Source organism: Podarcis liolepis (genome assembly GCF_965112155.1).
Source record: "Podarcis liolepis genome assembly, chromosome: 12".
Classification (NCBI taxonomy): Eukaryota; Metazoa; Chordata; class Lepidosauria; order Squamata; family Lacertidae; genus Podarcis; species Podarcis liolepis.
The window spans coordinates 56,357,062-56,381,055 of NC_139563.1; the positions used below are offsets into that span (position 1 = coordinate 56,357,062).

A 23,994-nucleotide genomic window follows, 5' to 3' on the forward strand; every position below is an offset into this window, starting at 1 on the left:
CCTGATCAGGCTACCTGACCTGGGAAAAGGCAGAGAGATGTGAGCCCATGGGGGCCAGGATAGGTCTCTGCATTGGTGACCCATGTGCTAGAATTTTAGTTCCTCAGGTGAATTGTTCTTACTATGACGTGATTTAGTTTTAATCACATTTTTTTTGCGGGGGGGGGGGCATTCCTTTTGTTATACTGTGCGCTGCCTTCCATGGTGTGTTCAGAATGGAAGAATCAAAAGAGAAGGCATAAATCTTGTGCAGAAACGATACAGAAATAAATCTGTTTGTAGCTTGTGGCACTCTTGGGTCTAGAGCGCTCAAGTTGTTGGCGGAGGCTGGGGGAAGGTCGGAGCTGAACAACACACAGCCAAGCATGCAGGGAGCAGAAGAACAAGTCCCAGTACAAGTGGAAAAGGAGAATGGATCCCTAGAGCAGTTCCACAAGAGATTTAATCCAGACACAAAGCCGGCTGCAGACCAGCATCTGAGAAGAGGAGTCCACCAGAAAGTGGAACTGGAATGACAGAAGGAGCCTTCAGGGTGGCAAAGGAATATCCCACCTAATGCAACAGAGATTGACACATTCTCAATCGCACCATGGCCAATGCCCTTTTGAATGCCACTGCACAGAGATATATGTGAACTGGCCCTTTCTCTGTGCATCAAAGATGCAGAACACCCAAATCAAACTGGGAAACACATAGTGCTGGCCATGTCATACCCACAGTGCCAAGTTTTGGGCCATGCAGGCAGTTCCTCCGCACAAGTAACAACAACAACAAACAACAGCAACAAACATATATTTATATGGGTACACCTACTCAAAGTTGGGGAATGGGCACCAAATCTCGTCCTCGCTCAGGGCGTCATATTACCAAGGTCCCCCGCTGACATTCACCCTACTTCTCACTGTATTCCTACAAGCAAGCCTGGGAAAATACCAATACCAATGCAGATAGATAATAAGCCTCTGAACAGATTTTGCTCTCTCTTTTTTGCTCATGTTTTAAAGCTTCATCAGTGCAATGCAATGATTAGTGCTATTTAGCAAAAGGAGCTGAGGGAGGGAGGTATTAATCTAACCCTGTTCTTTTAGTCCCATTTCATCATTATCGCCATCATTGTCTTCCATTTCCCCTTTTCTTCTTTTTCTGCGTACCTGATTGGGCTTGAAATGGCCACATCTGCTCTCCATCACACTATATACTTAAGAGAATCACCAGCTCCCAGGTATCCTGACACCCAACACTCTGCTGTAGTCACCAAACAACATAATGAAATGAACATCTTGATATGTGGCGTAATGACTGGGCTTTATTAAACATCATTGCATGAGGGAATACACAAGAAATATTCCAGTGGACAAAGGTCATCTAGTAAGCCTAGTAATAATGTAAAAATAGTTAAGACCCCTATTAAATCTCACGGAACAGTGCTAAGCAAATAACACCTGGACACTTTAGGGAAAGATGGAGGGTTTTCAAACTTGTATAAACAGATGCAAATGCCATTGAGTCAAAAAGAAGCATTCAGATAACACAATCTTCCACAAACACTCCAATTCAAAGAAAGACTTATACAAATCCTTAATTTTCCTAAAGTTTAAAGAAATTGATACATCTCCTTTGGAAAACCATGGATGCATATACATAAATTCATTGCTAAGCTCCAGCTAAGAACACGCATGGACTTGGGAAACTTGCCAGGTGAATCATCCATCATATTGGAAACAGATTTTGCATGATTTAAATGATACAATTTGAAACTGGGCTGTGTGTGTGGAATAATGGAACTAGCAGTTTTTAGCAGGGCGTGTTGAAGAAAGGTGAAAACACTAATCATGAGGCTACTGTAAAGTTGACTGCCCATTCCGGTGCCTTGGGGTCAAGGGGTCAGTAGATGGTTCCCCCCAGACACATATATTTCTTTTTTTGAGGTATACAGCACAAGCTTTGCAGAGGTAGCAGTATCAAGGTTTCACTGAATTGTTGCAGAGGGGGGAAGCAATATTGGGGCACACTTAGTAAGAGGGGGCGGGAGTCCAGAGAAGCAGCCCTTTCCATGTAAGGTGTAAAAAATTGATTTTCCCTTTTCCATCCTTCAGTATATCTGTACATACCATTTTATGAAGTTTTTAGTAGTAAACGTTACAAGTCCCTTTGGTTTTTTGGGTCTTTTTAATGACTTGTTTGACATCATGCAGGGAAAGTGGCTGTCTCCAGGACTTTTCTGGCTGTCTCCAGGTCTGTCAGTGTAAGACACTTGCTAGCAAAGCTGAACTCTGGGTATAGAAGGACCACTGATTTTCTTCCCATGTTCTTGTACTGAAATCACATATGGCCAGAGCAAACCACGGCAGTGCAACTGTTTTTTCCTATTTACACATGTTACTAAGAAACATCAGCGGAAGATATGTTATTACAAGTTTGGGAATGACCCCATTCTTGGCAAGGTCCCAAGGCAAACATTTTATTTCACTTTAAAAAAGCAAAATGTGATACAGTCAGTAGTTGTAATTATGATTGGCAAGCAGATGAGCCAAAGTGCTACTATTCAATCTAAAGAAGAAAAATTCATATACAGGTTAACGGCAATAATTGCTAAGTACCAACATTAATTCCACCAGGAAAACTGAAGGCAAAGGAACACTGTTCTGTCTTCTAAGTAGATTGACACCAGAGGGGTAGAGAATAAGAAGAGGAAGAGTTATTAAAATAGGAGTAGCTGTTGATTAAACAGAACAACCTGGTGTGATAACATATCAGCTCACTTTGCAGCTACTATGGAAAGAGTAAACCAATCCAATCTGAGCAACATTTAGAAAGGAAAACATGCAGTTTTGGGATTTGAGGGTGAAATAAATGTGATAAATATGTCTGATGAGCCATAGCTGCATATAGAAATTGTTCCAGCCATTTTACCCAATTTCTTCCCAAAAAGCATCTATGGTTTTCCATATTCAGATTACTATGTCAACATCCAGCTGTCCATGTACCTAATCCATTTGGCATTCAGGGTTTCCATCTGAAAACTATTAAACCAGACAGACTGTGGGATTTTGCCACACAGCTTAAATGGTAAGAAATGGGAAATTTCACAACTGAAAAGACTCAGAGCAACGGAGTAGTAGCTTGGTTTTGGAGAGATTTCATCTCTGTGGAAGGAGGTGGGAACTCTGGCTTGCACATGTGAGAGCAACTAAAATCCTCAAACCACTCCACAACCTTTGTTTTTCAGTGGTCCTCATGCCAGGACACTGTGTGCTGAGGATCGAACTAAACATGCCGTTTTCTCTTTGGCAGTATCTTCACATGCAAACTACAATGTTCTAGCAGCAAAACCTGTGTTGTGGCTCAGGCTTCTGAAGGGGACAGTGACTCCAAAATGACCACTCTCCATTCCCAGCAGTGGTTTCATTGGGATCCTGAGTATACTGGCATTGCCTTTGGCCAGCCTGGTGGGGGTGAATTTGCTCCTGGCCTGCCCACTCACTCTACTTTAAGGGCTGTCACAGTTTAAAGTGCAAACTGCTTTTTGCAGAGATTTATAACTTGGCCATAAAAGTTCCCTCCTGGCTAAAATTTGCACTTCTTTCATGTTTTATGACACACATGCATAAAAATAGAAGTTACATTTTTTGAGGCGTATATTTCATTGCAGGACATGAAGATTTATGCTCGCAACTCTCATGAATGCCTGGGAGTGTTAAATGTCTAAGTCTGCCTACAAACAGCAAGATGGGATTATAGACAATCAGCTGGTAATAGTTACTGTCCCTCAAACTCAAGTGATACGACATTGAGTAACAAAATAAAACAATGGAATTATTCCTGTCAGCAGTGGCCCCTGTGCAGTGGAGGCTGGTCCACCCACTTCAGTTGGCCATCGGCCAACTCCCATCCTGCCTGTCTTCTTAGGTACAACCCAATCTGCAAAGAAGGTAAGTAGTGTATTTCACTGCATACTGGTTGCCACCGTGTAATAGTGCAACCCCCCTTTATGGACCCTGAAATTGGTCCCAGAGCATTCCCTGAATAATAGTTGCAGGGGTAATTCTGAGATGAGCTGTGGGTTGGCACGGGGGCCTCCTGAGGCAGCGAGGGCCAGAGTCTGGGCTCCTGTTGGCTTAGGCCCAAGCAGAGGTAGCTGGAGAGGTGAGGTGAAACCAGGCCTGGTCTGCCACTGCTGTTGCAGTTGCAGTTGTGCAGAGTCAAAGGGAAAGAGGCAGCTTGGCACCAAAGGGAAAGAGGCAGGTGGCACCATTGGCTCTTGCCACATGCTCAAGGCAAGGCAAAGCCAGACCCAGGCTTCTGCTGGTGCTGCTGCCATTGCCAACGCTGCCACTCACCTCAGGCTCCCTTAGGGACACTCCAGCCAAGAAGGGGAAGCAGTGGGCGAGCGACCACCTCCATCACCTGTCTGTGACCCCTTCCTCTGCCTCCAGCCTGTAATTCACCGCATAATGGTTGCACCCCCCCCCCTGTTTGGAAAGGAAAAATCGACACAAGAAATGCAACCATTATGCGGTGAAATACGGTAATATGCATGTAACAGTAGTTCATATTAAACTTATCGTCTGGGAGGAAGAGATATTTTGCTTTTAAATTACTGTTTCCCTTATGCACATTGCTGTGATGTCCAATTAATGAGTGCTTTGCACAACTTGAGAGCCACCATGCTGAATACATGCAAACAGCCATGTCTTGTAACTCGGAAGTTGCTTTAGAAGCCATTTTCTGTGTTTTCAGTTCCCAGGTTGGTGGCTGTTACAGGGGTTTATTGAGCCTTTGTTACCATTCATGGCTAGTAGAATGCATTCATTTTGGTTGTCAGAAGCCGGAGAGGCCTGTTTTGCATAGCTCTCAAGGTGTTTTATTAGCTTCTGTCACAGACAGTACAGAGTAATGTCAGATATTAGTGTTGAGCTAGTTTGCCAGGGACCCAGTGCCAAGTCACTTAATACAACTGGGCTATCATGTTGCTTTTGAGCTACTGATCTACTAGTGATATATGCAAGAAGAGGTGCAGCGAGCAAACAGAAAACTGCCAGTAATTCCCCCCCCCCAAAAAAATGCACTTGCAGCACAATCAGCCCTAGTTCCTCCTAAGTGTCAGATCAAGAGATCAGGAGAGCGAAACTGACATGGCACCAGGAGGCCAAAAAGCCTCCCAAGGTGGGAAACAGATAAGCAGACTCCTGGAGGACAGGGAAACATTGTTGGCATCCATTTGTCTCAAGAGACAGTAGAGTGTGCCTCTGGAGATGAAGTGAAACTGCTGCATCAGCAGCACCGAAGTGACCTGCCTGGGGCACAAGGCGCAGCAGTGTGTATGGAGGTCTTGGGCTGCTCACATGACAAACCTCACTACATGGTGACACAATGTGGTCTCAAGTGAGAACACCCCTCAGGGCCTGCCCTTCACTCCAGTGGGAAAATGAAGCACAGCACTTCCCTGAGATGAGAGCAAAACTTCGGCATCTTTTAATTTTTAAAAGGAGGGTGTAAATTCAAAGAAAACAAAGCCTCTCCTCCACACTGGTCCTCATTAGGAAGGATTCCACAAGAAGTGGGGTGCAATTTGCCCCTGTACACAGAATGGCAAGAGACACGTTTCAGGCGTCCTTGCCTTATACAAGCTCTTATTCCACACATGCACACCATCCAACGTAATGACAGGCGTGAACAGTTTATAAAAAACATCTTTCACATTTAAGCTATTATGGATTCAGTGTGGTCTGAAGACGGGGACTTAAGGGTGTTCCTCTACTGAAACTTGTCAGTGGTTTCATTCATTCTCTTATAGTTGCAGCTTTGAAATTAACAATTTCAAGACTCCTTCCTAAGTGTTGTGTGAAATATTTTCAGTGAAGTCCCAAACCACTGGAGTCTGGTTTGGTTTTCATGTTAATTGCACATCACAACAAGCTGAGTGGACTATTGAAGTCGTGTCCACCTTATGATTTTCAGTAGCATGTTAGCAAGTGCCTTCCCAGCTCTTCCAAGCTAGTCTGCAAACCTCTGAGAGGAGGCCTAGTACTTCCATCAAGGAAGCAGCTCCAACATCCCCACGCCCTGCTTGCCACATTTCAGACCAGACTCAACAGTTAGCAGTCATGTGGTATCTTCCCCAATAGCATGTGTACTGTACATCCATTTAGCAAATCGGTTTTCTCTTTTTGTTTCCCTTTCTTTATCAATGCAAATCTTCTTTTTTGACAATAGTGACCATTTTACTTAGAAACTAAAAGAAAGCTGCACCAATCCATGAGGACAATAACCAAAAAGTACTGGAGAAAGCTAGTCTTATTTTTCAGAAAATGGCTTGACTTGTTACAATGAGTTTTGCAACTGTTTTTAAAGGGGGTATTTTCTTTTTGCAACTCTTTTCAGGCAGGTTCTCCTTCTAAAAAAAATCCAACACATATGCTTACATATGCAAAATAAACATATTACATATAAACAAACTGACCACGACCATATTCTGCCTCTTTCTGCCAGTATCTAACTGGTGGAGTCAGGCAAACGTTTGTAGTCTAGGGAGACTGAAGCTTCCTTGGGACTTTTGGATTTGCAGCCAGGTCTGCGCCATGCAGGGTCTGCTAAGGAATTCTCATATGGATTTCCCGAATAGATGGTCTATTTGTGTTGGGGGAAAGGCCCCAAGGAACATATATCAACCTAGGAAGGATGTTCATTTTAATTATATTTGCTTTTACACCACAGGGGAAAGTAATTTGCTTCTGCAAATTATTCTTAAAGATATTCAGCCTTACTATGAATCTTCCTTCCAGCCACTGAAATCTGAAGTGATGCTTCCGGAAAGAGCAGGAGAAAATATCTGTGATGGCCGTGAAGAGAGCAGCATGTGTGTAACATAGAAAATAAGTCTGTGTTTGGTTGTGGGAGTCACGAGGACAGAGGGGAGATTTGCAGGAAAGAGCTAATTTGTGTACTTTTGGCTTCTCTGAGAGGGAGTAATGCTCAGTCATTCCTAAAGAGAAAAAGGAAGGGGGCTGTAGCAAAGTAAAACTAAATGGAGATAAATGAGCCATTCCTTCCAGACTCCCTCTGCTCAGCTGCAAAGCCCCCTGGCACGTTTAGAATTCCCAAGCAATTAAGTAAAAAATGGGCTACTTAGGTTTTTTGCTTATTTAGTTAAATTCTGCACCCCTGGACCCATCCGCAACTGCTGGGCTCCATCCCAGACCTGACTCCCACCCCAGAGAACTCTACCACCAAACTCTGCCTAGTTACTAGATTCATTAGTAAAGAGCGGTTAACCTAAAGCACAGCTCAGGACGCAGGGCCCAAACAGATGCTTTTATGACTATACACCCCGGTAGGGTGTGGGGGTGATAGCAAGGGAGAAAAATCTGAGTTTTGCTGTTTGAGAACCTTGCTCTTACCTGCTTCACTGGGGAACTGGAAGGGAAAGCACAAAAGGCAGCCAGAAAGGGAAAGGATCAGGTCAGCACCAGGAGGAAGAAGGCACAACTCCTCCCCCTCTCCCTGAGCCAGAGGTGAATTGTAATCTTAAGGGCGGGTATCAGGCCTAGTTGACGTTTAAAGGACCCTTCAGAGGAGGCAGAGATCATAGGAGAGGTTGAGCATCAGGCTTCTTCAGTGAAGCCCTCCAGACCCACAGCTAAGGTTACTCTGAGCAGCTAAGGTTAGCCAGTTACGGTGAGCAAGAAAGAGATCATTCCCGCTTCTGGTGAACTCACTCCGCATTCAGAATTCTTTATGAATTTCAAAGAATGCAAGGTTAGAGATGTATGTGTTTCCTTTCACAAGGATGCATGTTTAGAAACACTCTTCCTGTATTTTACAGGCAAGTCATCACTGGTGTCTCCAGCAACTTCTGTGGCTGATGCCCACCTGATGCTGGTTTGCCACCTACAGCTATTCCTGATCAGGATCACCTGGTCTCAGTTGTCTATGCTCTACTGCAATATGCCCTATGTGGGGCTGCCCTTGAAGACAGCCCAGAGTTTGCAGCCAGTTCAAAACATGGTTACTAAGTGGGGCAGCCCAATGGGACCACGTATCATTGCTCCTAAAAGAATTGCATGGGTTGCCAGTGAGCTACTGGGCCCAATTCAATGTGTTACTTCTGTCATATAAAACCCTGAATGGCTTGGACCCAAGTACCTAAAAGAGCACCTCCCGCAAGATCTATGATCTTAGGCCCTGTTGTTTAGGCCACCACCAAAGGCTGCTTCTTTGATAGAGTATTTTCAGTGGTGGCTGCCCATTTGTGGAATGCTCTTCCTGGTGAGGAGCATATGATTCCATCATCATTTACTTTCAGGAGGAATTTGAAAACTTTCCTCTTTACTCAGGCATTTGATGGCCAAACAATACTGTTTCTGACAACCCTGAGACTACTGCATAAAAAGTTTTTAATTGCAACTGATTTTAGAATATTTTTTAGCTGAAACTGTTTTTGACATGTTTAAGTCTTGCTGTTTTTAGAACGTTTTAAGTGTTTTAGAATGCTTTTAAAAAACTGGGGTGTGTTTGCAGTCCTGGGCTTCTTTCGGTGGAAGGACAGGGTATAAATTCAACAAATAAATAAATAGTTGAGAGGAGCAAGGTCCAAGCAGAACCAATGGAGAACAGGCCAGTGGGCAGGTTTTCTTCTGAGGACTTTTTTCAGGCTTGTGCAATGAGAGAAGCGCAACAAGAGTTGCACTTATTTACTTTCTCTGATTGGTTGCATTGTGAATGGGTTCAGGAGAGACAGAGGGGGGGGGAATGTGTTGGGCCCAAATCCTTCCTTCCTTCATCCTGGAAGATCAGTTCAGACATTCCTCACAGCTATATATATTAAGGAAGGGGAAGAAGTGTGTGTGGCATAGCAATCACAGTGCTGGACTATGACCTGGGAGACCAAATCCTCACTCGGCCCCAAAGCTCTCTAGGTGACCCTGGGCCAGCTATTCATTCTCAACCTAACCTACCTGACAGGCCTGTTGTGAGGATGAAAGGAGAGGAGAAGGAGAGCTGCCTCTGGAGGAAAGGTGGGCTAGAAATGCAAGAAAGAAATAAGTGAAGAGGATGCCTTTGAGGTTGACGCTTCTTTTGCCACAGCCCATCCTTGCAGGCAGGGGCATTGCTAAAAAGGATAAATCTTACCCCACTCCTCCAAGCAGAAAGAAGAGCACCACAGTAATGGCCAAAATCATACCAAGGTATGGTCCAAACTCAACATTTCTTTCTTTCTTTCTTCCTATTACAAATAAAAAGAAATGCAACTGAACTTATATAGTATAGAAAGGGAAATGGATGGCAACATTTCTCCCCGAAACCCTTAGTTTCAAGGAGGAATGTTGTCATCCATTTCTCTTTTCCAGAAATTTATGAACAAGGCCCATCTCTCTACAAAGGATTACATATACCTCTTTTTTTTTTTTTTTTGATAGGTCAGTTCGGTCAGCAGTGCAATTTCCCCCCAAAAATTCAGCTGCTCAGTTATAGGAAGAAGTTTATTATTTTTCCAACATTTCCAACATTGGCCAATGCACAGACTAGCACAGTCGTGTGCCAGTCATAAGCTTTGCACCCAGCTGAGTGTCTACTTTTCTTACTTCCATTCATGCTATGCAAATGAGAGAAGTTGTGGGATTTCTTGTTACACCATATTCTGGAAATTCCTGGTCAGTGCCCGGCACAGTATTCCAAAAAAGTTTGACTTTAGCACATGATCTGAATATATGTACAAAATCTGCTTTGATTTTCTTGCATTTCCAACAGTTCAAACTGAGTTTATAGATTTTCCTTACTTTATAAGGAGTAAGATACTTTTGGTATGCATATTTGACTTTTTCTTTTCTTTAAGATTAACACTTATCAGCAGTTAGTATTGTTTTAAACAGCCAGGGCCATTCATCCTGTTCCATGCAGGGCTAAAGACTGTAGCTTGCCAAGTCTTCCCCCCCCCCATTTTCTTTTGAAAGTTGGATATAATTGGCTTATTTTAATATCTGATAGTGTTAAGTAGATTTTGCTGATAATCCTTTTTTAAGTTTGTGTTAATCAAAAGATTCCCAAAAGGAATATATGCATGTGGAAGTCCATATTTCATTCTTAATTGCTCAACAATATGTCTTAATTGGAAGTACTAGAAAAGCAGAGACCACATTTAGTCTAGTTTCGACACTACTTGTTCATAAGATATTAGCTGACCATTACTAAACCATTTTTTCCTTTGTGGTTTCTTTTTCTGAGGCCAAGTTAGGAAATTTATGGTGTTGTGTACCGATCTTCCTGTGGATGCATTTGCCAACAGAGATAAAAGGAGACATGTTTAGGACCAATTTTTGATGGTATTTATACCATATTTTCAGAACTGTTTTGGTTGGTGACAACTGGAATTGAGAGAATGTGGTCTTAACATGCCACTTAGAAGCTGGTGAAGACTGTGTGTTTCCCTGGGGAGAGCATTCCACAGATGCAAAACCACCCCTGAAAAGCCCATTCATGCGGAGAGAGACAGTCCTTGAGGACCGGGGGTCCTGAGACAAATGAGGCTTTATAGGTCAAAACTATGGATGGTTAAACCCAGCCACTAACTATCTTAATTTGCCCAGAGACATCTATAAATTAGCATGTGTATGGGAGGTTAGGGGACGGGTAGTACCTCTGGTGGGGGAACATGCCCTTTCTGGGGTAGTTGTCCACTCAGTGCTCTCCTGTGGCTCCTAGAAGCTGTCAGCATGCAACAGTGGCCACTCCTGGGGAAAAAGCTTCAACTGGCTGGCTAAACCAGGTGAGGGTAGTCAATGGGTCTCAAACACTCAGTGGGTTGGAGATTTCCCCTGCATGTGAAGAGAGGTTTCAGTGGATTGAGTGGATGAGACTAATAGTGGATCCAATGATCAAGAGGGTGGTTTCTGCACATGCTGTAGAGGGAAGTGAGGGGCAGGTGGGAAAGTAGTCCATCTAGGAGAAGGAAAACTCTGACCCTTGCCCTCTGCTGCCTTACAGAATATATTCAGGGGAAGCTGTTATTTATGTCTTGTTTTTATCTGTATGGGCCTACGGCCGTAATAAAATTATTATTATTATTATTATTCAGGGGAAGAAAAGGCTAAGGAGTAAACCCTAGACAAATCCGGAGTTGATTCCCTAAGTTGACTGGATGGCGCCTTGTACGCCTCCTTCTGGCAACTCCTGCAGCCAAGCTGGTGGCAAACGCCTTGATCTGCTTTCCTTTGGACCACACTGGTGAGGCCAAGAGAGGGTTTTGTCTGGGCAGCCCAGGATCTCCATACACATTGCTTAGGCTTGTACCCTGGGGAGGTCACTTCAGTGCTGCTAATGCACCTCTCTTGAGGCAGATGGATGCCAACCACTTTTGTGTCATGAATCTGTTCCCTGAGTCTTCTAAGTGCCTAGCTGTGCTGGACCCGGGGGTTAACCCGAGCAACGCGGTCCAGGTCTGGTCCCGAATCCAAGGGTTCCATGAGGAGTCAGTCCAACAGGGCCAAGGTAGGATACCAGGCAAGGGCAGGCACAGGGTCTCAGGCAGGTTCTAGCAAACAGCAATGTTGCTCCCACAACCTGGGGCGGGGTCCAACAGCCTTTTATCTCTGTCGGGGTAGCGGCCGGTCTTGATCCCTCGGTGACTCACCTCCCTGTCTCGCCCAAAGGCGAGCACTCCTCCTGCGAGTACTCAGGTCTCTCCTTCTCTCAGACCTCAGTCTCTGCAGCTCGGGAGACGTTGGTTAGTTAGTAGACCCAGAGGCCACCTCAGCCTCCCCTGACCCAACCGGTAGTGGAGCAGCTGTAAGTGATGGCCCAGCTGAAGGCAACAAGGTAATCACTGCATCTGGAGCCAGGGCAGGCTCAGGCCCCTGACTCGGCCCAGCTGGTGCTTGTTGCAGGGGAACCTGTGCAGACTGGGGCTCTTCAGAATCAGGCCCCAGACTAGGTTCAGATGCCGCCTGAGGCAAAGGATCCAGCGCAGACTGAGACTCCTCTATCTCTGAGTCCAAGCCAGAGTCCCAGGACATCACACTAGCAATGTCCCTGCTTGCACAACTGAAATTAGGAATCAGGTATTCCTGGCACATTTGAGCCCCAGGATCTCTCTTCAAAAAAAACCGACAAACCAACACACCTATAGTCTTTGTTTTTGTATGCCTTCAGCTCTGCTTCTGCACCTCTTCATATGCATATTATTTTCTATTAGAGGAAAAGGCTGCACAGAAGTCTGTGGATTTCTCCAGTCTCCAGGTGTCCAATGGACACACACTGTGCAGAGGTTGACAGGCACGTGCAAAATTCACCCTTACCTATTTGAAGTTACCTGTTAATCACAGCAAGATAGAGATACAAAACGGCTCCCTAACTAATCACATTCCTTTCTGCCCTGAGAGTAGGCTCCCAATTTTATATCTATCCACCTTCCCCACATTAGAACTGCACTGAGAATTACTATAAACTTTTACAGGCACTGGTGCTAAAATTCCAGGGCTTCATTGCTCCAGTAGACTACTGCTGATCAAAAGCTCTTGCCAAAAAGGTATCCCTCCTAGCTGTTGCTGTCCAGTGATGCAGTTTTCCCCTCCTTCATCAGCACTATTCAGTGAATGTGTTAAGGTGTCGGCATGCCAGTAGTGCCACTCTTATGCTGACCTCACAAAGCCTCTGGTGGTCTGTGATGCTTGTCTTGCGCCCTTTCCCAAGCTGAAATCAAGGCAGGTGCCCATATTGCCGTGTCTAGGCTGGGCATGTGTGGAAGGGCCGTCAGAAGACAGGCCCGTATTTCAAGGTGTCCTCCCTTTGGAGGGATGTCCTGCCCAATATCTTTTTAAATGTAAGCAGCCGTAAGAAGGGAGATCAGGAGCCTTGAAGTTGCCTGTCAACACCACCGTGGAGCAGACTGAGTTAGCAACTAAGTCACTCACTATTTCCCACTTTGGTGTGATGTTATGCATTTCATTTCCGAGCACAATTCAAAGTGTTGCTGCTGAGCTGTAAAGCCCTAAATGGCTTCAGCCCAGTATACCTGAAGGAGCATCTCCACCCCCAATGTTCAGCCCAGACACTGAGGTCCAGCTCTGAGGGCCTTCTGGTGGTTCCCTCACTGCGAGAAGCCAAGTTACAGGGAACCAGGCAGAGGGCCTTCTCGGTAGTGGCACCCGCCCTGTGGAACGCCCTCCCACCAGATGTCAAAGAGAAGAACAACTACCAGACTTTTAGAAGACATCTGAAGGCAGCCCTGTTTAGGGAAGCTTTTAATGTTTGATGGACTACTGTATTTTAATATTTTGTTGGAAGCCTCCTAGAGTGGCTGGGGAAACCCAGCCAGATGGGCAGGGTATAAATAACAAATTATTATTATTATTATTATTATTATTATTATTATTATTATTATTATCTATTTAAATTATAGCAATTGTTTCTAAATCTGTACCCATATATCAGCATATAACAATTTTCTGCAAATTCGTGCCCTTTTTCAGGGTGATTCATTTCCTCTTCCCGGGGCATGCGTAAGTGGCTGCCCTATGTTTTGGCACTTGGAGAAGCCCAGACTAGTGGTCTGATGAAAATGTAACTTCTACGCTCTGATCGTACAGAAACAGCCAGTAATAATGGTAAGAGGCTTCTGATAGCATCTATACTTTTATCATACAAAAGTCGTCCAGGATAATTTTAACAATCTTCTAAGATGGAGGACATGTACCTTTTTGAAACTCTGGGTGGTATATTTCTGAGCTATAGAAATTTGGCAGCACAATATTACCATGTGGCTTAGATCAAGAAGAGCAGGGTCTCACTCCAAAATAATATATATTTACCCACTCAGCATCCCTTTGAAGTTGTCTGGCAGAACTGCACATTTTAAAAAGATACTGGTAATCTCTTTACAATAGTATGTGGCAACATTTGACTGGAATGTTGGCACTCCATTAATTACATGATTTATGGGACAGCCCTGGGAGTACATTTTAAACTATCTCTTTAAGCTAAAATGTAGGCTAAAAATGTGTTTTTCTTTCTTTCCTTAGTATCAAGACTAAGAATGTTCCAGAGAAAGCCATGCAAACGTAAGTCTAGAAATATTTCTGTTTGTTAGGGAGTCTGATTGTTTTCATATTACAGTTATAGTATGCAGCATGTATTAAGGCAATTGGGCATTCAAGTCTCTGCAAGCCAGTATGGATTTGATAGAGGTTACAAATCATTTTCTTTTAACACATGATTGAAAAATAGTTGATGTCCCTTCAGATGTCAAGGAAATAAACAACCGTCTGACTTTTAGAAGACATCTGAAGGAAGCTCTGTATCGGGAAGTTTTTTATGTCTAATGTTTTACAATTTTTTATGTGCTGTAAGCCACCTAGAGTGGCTGGGCAAACCCAGCTAGATGGACATGATATAAATAATAAAATTGTTGTTGCTGTTTCAGGAATTTATTAGGTGGCTTGCATAGAATTGGAACCTATAATTATTCAAACCCTGCAAACCTTCACCTTGCATATTGTGGTCAAGGTGTTATTGGCCTTTAGTTTGTTTCTAGTGAGGGGTGTTTCATCCACTCATGTTCATCACTTGATGGCTGAACCTTCAGTTGTTGACCAGCATGTTTGAAATAATCATTTTCATATCACAGTGTTTTTTTCCAAATGATTCGCACATTCAGCTGCAATTCCAGAACACAAAATCCACAGCAGCATCATTTATGCAGGATGTTTCCAGTTTCTGACCACATATAGCCAGCACACTTTTGCTATAGTTAAAGTTCCTATTCTTAGAAATAATTAAATGGGCCCATGGCATTGTTGAGAAAGCTATGCTCGTCTAGGTATTAATGGACTACAACTCCCATCAGCCCCAGCCAACATGAGTTGTAGTCCAACCAGACACAGATGGTTACAGGTTCCCCCGCCCTGGCCTATGCACTTGGTGTAGGGGGCAAAGGCACAAATCCCATTGCTTCAAAAAGTGGTGACTGCTGGAGATGGGATAATGTGATCCTATTTATAATGCGGGAGTAAAAGTAACCACAAATATTCATAATAAAATAAACTGTGGTTTGTTTGCTTGCTTGTTTGTTTTTTCAATTTAATTGATTTTAAGCATACCCAAAAATGAACTGCAACATTTATGCAAATTATACCCCATCCCTATTCCCCAGATTAAATGTGGCATTAATTGTATGATTAATTGCATAATTAGTTGCATACTTGCAATTAAATGCTTAATTTCTAGGGAAACTCCCATTGGCTTACTGGGTAGTATTCAACTATTTTTTGCTCAGAGTAGACCAGTTGAAAACAATGGACCTCACTTAGTCATGTTCATTAATTTCAATGGGTCTACTCTGCGTAAAACATAGTTGAATATCCCCCCCCCCCACTGTCTGCGCATCATGGTCTCAGTCCTTGTCCCACCACCCGGGCTGTTATTTAAAAAGGAAAACCTAGGCCCATTAATTGAAAACATGCAATTCTCAATTAATGCCCCTTCAAATTTGACCCTTTGTATACTATTACCTCTGTAAACATCATCATCATCATCATCCTATCTCACTGGGGTTTTTTTTAGTGAATAATAAATAGTGGGAGGGAGAAGAACCTATGAATATCCTGTAGCTCTTCCTGGTTGCTTGGGATAGGATCAAGTATAAAGTGAAATTGAAATATGCTCGGAGTCGAGAGTGGATTTCATGCTCTTTATTCAGCTCATAGTGGTGAGGAGGAATGGAAGTTCCCCCCAAATATCTGCTTTATATACATTATTTACACAATGGGCTGCACGTGATTAGCTAATTCCGGGATTCTCCTGTAGGCCAATCAGGTTGTGGATTCACTTCCACCTGGAGCTGGGTTGGGTGGCTCCTGCGGACCAATCATACTGCTGCATTGTTCTAGGACCAATCAGACTGCTGCATTTTGGATCCTATTCAACTCAGTACATAACAGAAATCATTAAATGAGTTTCTTTTTCAAGCTTTCTGCCTGAAATATGTCCGAAAATTAGGGTACATGAGAAATGTACAAGTTTCGGTTTTCAATCAAATTCGACAGAAGGTTTAATTCTGTGGTGAGCCATCCCCTTTAAATTCAAATTATTTCTGTTTACCTCTGTTCTCTGGCCCCGATCCTGATGAATTCCTGTCCCTGTTTTGCAACACACCCTGCTTCCCTGCTTGACAGGATGAGAGTAAATGATTCCCATGTAACCTGGGAAAACCACTCAGGCAATAAGCCTTCCATCAAAGAATAGGGGCTTTACAAGTATCCAGGGCCATCGCAATTCTAATTTTTGAGAGGGTATGTGTCTGAAGCTCTCGTCAAGACACACAAAAGAAAAGTTTCTTGGGTGTTCATATTACATTCAAAATCTCTTGCAGTGCAGATAGCACAACCAGCCTATTCCCATGGTTGTTTTGCTTTATAATGTGGTAATAGCACCATATTTTGTGCCTGGAGAAATTGAAAGCTACCAGGTAGACGTTGCTATATACCCCAGGGATCTTTCTCATAGCAAGAAGTAGGTTCAGTTTTCAGGACTTCCAACAAAAGGTACAAATAAATACATTTTCCATTAAGCTTGAGGTTCTGAAACCATTTGTTTTAGAAGGACAATTCAGTGAGACCTGCACGAATGAAATACTTTTAGGACCTCAGACCTCATTTCTTTATTTTCATCACTTTTTACTCGGTGAGCGTTTTGGTAGGAAATCCTGCAGTGAGAGGCTGAAAGCTTTGTTGGCCTTTTAAATGAAAAACAAATCAAAGCTTTCTCCCCGCACATTCCAGAGAGGCGTGCTTTGTTTGTTTCTTGACCTTCAGGACTGGGCTCCCATGGTGAATCCAACGTAGCAGAAGTCATCTCCGACAGTTTCTCTGACATAGCAGTTACAACTTCTGCATATCCCTCAAAGCCAGCATCTCTCACCCACCCTTCTTGCCTGAAGCCCTGGATTTTCAAATATGCATTGATATAATATGCATATTTTAGGCAGGTCACTGCTATTGCCAACTTTCTTTACCATTGCTAAGTGACTTTATCGCATTATCAGAAAACATTATCCAAACCTCTATAGCTGTCTGTACTTGACAAGGCTGTGTTGAATGATTAATGCTAACTTCGGAAGCTTTGCACTATTTAAATTTTCTGCATAAAAGGATATAGGGATACATATATCATCTGCATGATCCACTTGATCCAGAAGATTGCTGACAGGAGCGAGGCCTTGTCAGCATAGAACTCCTGTGCTCAGAGATCTGCCCTGGTGGCCCATTTGCCAAGTTCAAGGTGGTTCTAGTAGCCTAAAACCCTTCGCAACTTGGGGCCGGGATTGCCTTACTCCACATGTGCCCCCTCGACTGCTCTGCTTGGCAGAATTGGCACTACTGCGGGTGCCGCCTAATACTCGTTCTGCAGGTGTGAGGACGGTCGTTCAGCGTGACAGAGCCTGCCCTTTGGAACTCCCTGCCTCTTGAGATCAAGCGGGCGTCTTCACTGTATTCTTTTCTGTTGCTGCTAAAGAAATTCTTGTTTAGGCAAGTCTACCCAGCAGCTTAGAAAGTAGGAAGTATTTAAATCTGTTTTAGTATTTTAACTTTTGGGGTTGTGGATTTTTCTTGATCTTTTTTTTATCCTTTAGTAGACTGCTTTGAGGGTTTATTTTTTCTTCAACCAAGTACAGTGGTACCTCTGATTAAGTACTTAATTTGTTCTGGAGGTCCGTTCTTAACCTGAAACTGTTCTTAACCTGAAGCACCACTTTAGCTAATGGGGCCTCCTGCTGCTGCCATGCCGCCGGAGCACAATTTCTGTTCTCATCCTGAAGCAAAGTTCTTAACCTGAAGCACTATTTCTGGGTTAGCGGAGTCTGTAACCTGAAGCGCCTGTAACCCGAGGTACCACTGTAGCGCATACATTTTATGAAATAAATAAATAAATGAAGAAGAAGAAAAAGAATAAGAAGAATATTGATTTTCTGTCAGCCTTCCTGATGCTGATTGAGTAGCAATTTTCCTATAAGGCAACTATCTAAAACATTGTAATTTGGTAATTTCACAGAAGAATTTCAGGACTGAAAGGGAAGTTGCTGCTTCTCCTTAGGAAATACTGGGCTACTTGTATTCCTTTCAGCGCTAGGCATATCTTCCCACCCTCCCCCAAAGCAGCGAACATATAAACTCTCATGACACTAGCGAAGAGGAAGCGAGAACTGACTGCTGTCTAAATTATTTCTGCTTTTACCAGAATAATGTTTCTACAGCTCTGCTATTGCTTGATCAAGGATAAACAGAAAGTTTCCAGTTCTAAGACATTCTTTTGGAAATGTGCAGCCAGCTGGCGAGGCAAATTATATTCTTTCGGATTGTGAATTAATAGGGCACCATAACATTTCAAGCATGTTAGAGAATCAGTGTGCTTTCTGGGACACTGGGCCAGGGCAGCCCTATATAACTGCCTTTGCAAAGCTAAGCTACACTGAGTTCAAGGTGATTTACTCCTTGGTCAGCGGGCATAGGATTGGAACTCAAGACACAGTGAGCATTGCCAGATCAACATCCCAAATAGATGGCTGGTGCTGCAGTGTTTGAAAGAATAAGATGAATTGTTGTTGTTGTTGTTGCTTTATATAGCACCATTAATGCATGCAATACTTTACAAGGGATGTGAGGGATGAGCAGTCACTGGGAGGAAGGCAGGAAGTTATGGGATAGAACAGTAGGGCTGAGTGTCGTCAGTGAAAGCCAAGGGATTTGAAGATGCCATTGAGGTCACACTCTGACCGACAATGGTTTCCAAGGGTCTCCAGAAAGAAGTCTTCCTCAATCTTGTTAATCTGATCCCATTTTTCTGGATATTAAGTTCTGGATATTAAGTTGTGTGGAATAGACTCCTATTGCGCTCAGCGAGACAGTTCTGAATAAACATGCATATGATTGAGCTGGTTAAGCCTATGTCCGGGAAAGTCTGTGACATTAATGATGAATCAGGACCAAATATTAATAATTTCTAGAAGGGGTGTTATTGATTATAGGATTCAGTTTAGTGCTTTGGAAAACAGCCCTCCTCAGTTTGAAGTACCAATTAAGCTCCGCGCCCCCAGTTCACTCCTTGGAAGTTAAAAAATGACTAACCTTTTTTCCTTTTGGCAGAAGTAGGTTAATTTTGCAGGCAAACTAATTTAGGCGCATTTGTGCTCAACACCTTTAAAGTTATATTTTTAAAGGACAACTTTTTTCTACTATTTTAATGTAGAATTGGATGAAATTTGCAGGCCATGTAATGTATTCTGAGGGCATGAATCCTGTCAAATTTCATAAGGATGGCTGAGATTTTTCCACAGGGGCAGACAGTTTTTGGGTGGGTAAGCCAAGAATCACTTAATCTCACCATGTGTTCTGTGGGCAATTGGCTTTAAAATTGTAGACATTAGAGAAGCGCATTGGTAAGAAACCAACCAAATTTCCCCCAAAAAACCCAGGGTTTCCTCCCCTAGGTAGCTCTTTTTGGAAGAACGAAAAGGAATTTGATTTCTAATTAAAATAATTATATCTGATTACCAGCTTGACTTGTCACAACAAAGCTTTTCCTCCACCCTTTCCCCACTCTGGTATTATAACATTATGATAAACTTAGAGATGTTACTTTCACTTTCAGCAGACACTTGTCTTTATTTTTTTATATGTCTGGATAGCTGAGGTGCCACAAAGTGCTTTAAGTGTTCCTGCTTCAATGCGTGCTACCTCATGCATACCCACTTCACCTCAGGATTTTTGAGGATTCTTCCAATTCTGATGCTTGCCTCTAATTTCAGGCCTTCATTGAAATGATAAATCTGAATATGAGATGGCAAAAACAAAACTCAAACCTTAGGTGGCTTTCAGTGCCAACTCAGTACTCCTTCCCCGTTTCAAAAAGTTATGTATTGGTCTTGCACTCTGCGATGGATATATTACTTGCATATTTCTCCCTCAAGAATTGTGGTTACCATTAGCAACCCAACTTCGACAAAAACAGTAGGGTGGAAGGAAAGCTGAAGTAATAAGTTTTTCAAATCTCTCTAATGTATTTTTCTAAATAGAATCTTTCACACTGTGAAGCTTTTAAAAGCCCTTAAGATGCTTGAGCTGCCTGCGAAACCTCAAACAGCCACAATGTTTGCTTATCCGTAATAATTATCACTTAATATGTGGTTTGGCTCTACACTCTCCCAGTCTTATATAGATACATTGGTTTATTTCACTTATGGCTCTTGTGGCACAAGAAAGCCATCAATGTATCTGTTTAAGACTAGGGAAATGTTTAAGACATATGGTATGTTTTTGCTGATAGCTCCACACAACACCCCACTCATGGGATTCCTGAAGCCAAATGAGAAATGGTTCAGTGTTGTTATTATCAAATATTCTGCCCAAAGTTGTGGTCCTTCAGCTTCAAAAGAGATAGGAGAAGAATGAATTTACCTCTTAAAGGATAGTCATGGCTAGACAGTGTGGATAAGGGACGACGTCATGGCTCCGTTAGAATGAATAGATGAGATTCTTACTGATTTCAGAGGAGCTGGAATACAGCAAAGTTGCTTTTTTTTATTTACTTTTCTATTTTCTGGCATTCTTAGGGAAAGTAGTCTTGAGAACCTAGCTTGTTCACAAAATGGTTATCAGTTTTAAGGAGGCTTCTGGCTCAGCGTAAAGTTGAATTGTAGTTGGCATCAGTTTGTGAACATTGCACCCCGCTGTGATTTGGTCCCATCTTTAGTTGAAATATTTATATTTAAGCATTAAAGCATATTTAAGATTCCCCCCTTTTTCAGGGGATGGGGTCAAGAACTCAGAACCAGAAGGGGAAGGACTAGCAGAGCCAGACGTAGTAGTGCTTCCACCAGATGAGGCCTGTGGGGTCCGGGACCCTCTGGCCTGAGGACGCGGCCCTGCCATCTGCAGCCTCAGAGGACTCGACTGCAGACCAGTGAAACCAGGGGCCGCCCCGCAGTAGATGACTGAAGTGTGGGCAGTGGCGTAGCGTGGGGGTGCAGGGGGGCCGGCCGCACCGGGCGCAACATCTAGGGGTTAGGGTTAGGGGGCGCAAATCCACGGGTTAGGGGGCGCAAATCCACGGGTTAGGGGGTGCAAATTACTTGCCTTGCCCCGGGTGCTGACAACCCACGCTACGCCACTGAGTGTGGGATGGGTTTTATGGGTAGGAGAGGATATCTTAATTGCAATTATCCCTCCAGGTGCCCATGTGTGTGAGCTGAACAGAGTTTCAAAATCCCATCCTTGGCAGCAAAATTAAAAGCATAGGAATTAAGCTTGTTTTGAATGAGTCCAGCCATGAAGTAAGCTGGCTTCCCTTTCTAATCCCACTTAACAAAGAATCAGTGGTGTAGCAAGGTCAGGTGGTACCCGGTGCAGAAAATTTCTTGTCACCCCCTGCATTGAAATCTAGTTGGACTCCCAAGAGGCTGTGATCCACCCGTTGTCATTGCCAGGAGTTGTTCAGCTTTTTTAAGGGAAGGATTGACCATTGAGCTTTTCTTAGGGGAGGATTAGCCAACGTTTTTGAGCTTTTGGGGGGCTTACAGGGTTTGGGTCCTGAGTTTAGGGAGCTCCTGCTTCCATCCTTCCCTCCACCCTCTGCTTGTTTGCTCGCCTGCCTCCTTCCTGTCCTCTCCCTGCCTGCCTGCCTCCTCCAGCAGCCAAGGAGCGCGGAGCTGTAAAAACGGCAAAGCGGCGCAGCTCCCCCCCTTCCCCCGGCGGTTCACAGTAGGCGGGATTTGTGGGCGTGTGACGCGCAGAATGTCACCCCCCTCGGTGATGACACCCAGTCTGGTCCACACTCACCTTGCTCCGCCCCTGCAAAGAATCAGGCAACAACTTGGGAATTAAGTTTAAAACTTTAACATGCTCTTTCATTGGTTCACAGCATTGGCAGCAGTAAAAACTATGTAGGCAAAATACTTCTAAAACCAGCTTCAGGCATGTGCTTAAAGCTGGAGGAAGCACAGGCAGGTCCAATGCTAGTCAGAGCAAGAGAGAGAGGGTCAGGAAGTCCTGTCTGCTCCTTCCTCTCCAGAGGAGGAGGGGAAGTGACCTCACACAGAGCCCTCTCTACCAATTGTATTTCTATGGTCTGCCTATCAGCAATACAGCTGCCTATCAGCAATACAGCTATGGACTTGGCCTCTTCTCGTGCTACCTAGCAAGAATTTGCATTTGTTAGGTTTGGCTGCTCATCTCCCACCTAAAGCAACAGTATTGCTGTGTCCTTGCAGAACAGGCGGGGTGACTTCAGTATTGCAAGGGTGCCTTTTAAATACCTGGAATCCTGTGCTCCATCGATGTTCTAAATCTACCAAGCAGGGATGCATCTTCCTGTTGCTGCTGTGGTTGTTTTGCTGCCTGCTGGCACATTGAGAGGGGGTTCTGTTGACTATGGCAGCGGTGGGGAGGATATAGAAATCTATTCTTGCTTTGCTGCAGGCCCTACAACAGGGATTGATTCCAAGTTGTTTAGAGAAGGGAGAGCACCATTCAAGTCATAAACAACAACATTATTATTATTATTATTATTATTATTATTATTATTATTATCATCATCATCATCTCCTCATAGCCTCCTAATTTTGAGAAGCTGGTAGATGCCATTCAGCCTCACTAGTTTGGGTCAGCAATGTTCAACCACTACTTTGGTGAGTTGTCTTTTATGTATTTTCTGTGTGTTTCCCTTGTATTTCTATTTTATTTTCTATTCCGTAAAGATAGTAACAAAATACTAGCCAGACAGAATTAAGTTTGTCTTTTTATTTGTGCCTATGCATGTGAGTGACTGACAGAATTATTTCTGGATTCAGCTCTCTTTTGCTGTCTACCTACTCCACACCAGCATACCAGCAGCAGACAACAAGCAAGACTTAAAAATGTCCAGAAAGGAAGTTTTTCAAATGTTTTTTACCGCCCAGAATAACCTGAATGGGTGTTTCCATATTTGAACAATTTAATGTTCCTCTCTTTTCTTTTTCTGCCCTTTTGGAATTGGCTGACCTTTTGCAGCAGCCATATTATGCCTGGTGTCATTGGCACTTTCTCAAATTTCTAAATATGCCCAGGGACACCAAAATGTTTATGACCTCTTTATTATTAAGTGGTTGCCGCTTAGATGTTAATTGCAAACACCATTATGTTACAGTGCCTTGGAAAAGCGTTTCTTCAGTTCCTAAAACTCTCCAGGAAGGCAAATTATCACATTTTTACTGACTTAATAACTTGCCTTGAGCTTTCTGTGTGACACCTGAGGTGTATTATGTCTGGACGGAGTCCGATGTAGTCCCTTGGGTTTCTTATACTGTCTCCTAAATTTCCATCTCCATTTCATATCCGTGGTCCATAATTGCACATTCATCATAATATAAGGGAAACTGATCTAAGTGGAGCCATAAGATGGAATTTTATCCTGGATATTAAGCTTTTCATAGTGACAAAATCAGAGACAGGTACAATTACGGCTGTGTTACAGCAGCAGGCTCTGAGCGCCATGCTTTCAGGTGATCTTTGAAGCAGTGCCTGCTGACACAGAACTTGTTAATACACACAGGTTTTTGTATGATGAGGAACCCCACAAAAAGCAAGGGAGACTGAGCACACAGAGGCCAGGCTAGGCCAGGGCCCACCTTCACAATCTCACCCACCTCTCTCCATGCTTCCAGTGCGTAACTTAGTCTTTTTTCTTCTTTCTTCAGATTAAGTGTAGGTTTATTTTTTATTTTTTTTTAATCATTTTTATTTGATTTTACAAATGCAAATTAGTTACAATGCCAAATGCATACCCATGAGATGAGATTTCTCCAAATCTCATGACTTCCCCTCATCCCATCCATGGGTCCTATTCTCAACATTTTCAGCTGCATGTTATTTCATAGTCTATATTGTCCATGGTATTTGTTACATTACAAGTGAGGTTAAAATCCTGCTAATGTTTTCATCTGCTTACAATGGTCTCCTAAATAAATTTAAA

The 23,994-nt window shown here is 43.3% G+C and overlaps 1 long non-coding RNA gene across 1 annotated transcript; it reads left to right on the plus strand.

The window, feature by feature from the left end:
- The first annotated feature begins 13,459 nt into the window (after positions 1–13,459).
- On the plus strand, positions 13,460–22,672 carry LOC310690359. The gene is made up of 3 exons (XR_014518054.1): positions 13,460–13,601; positions 14,016–14,054; positions 22,597–22,672. It is a non-coding gene; the product is annotated as an uncharacterized lncRNA (long non-coding RNA).
- The last annotated feature ends 1,322 nt before the right edge of the window (positions 22,673–23,994 follow it).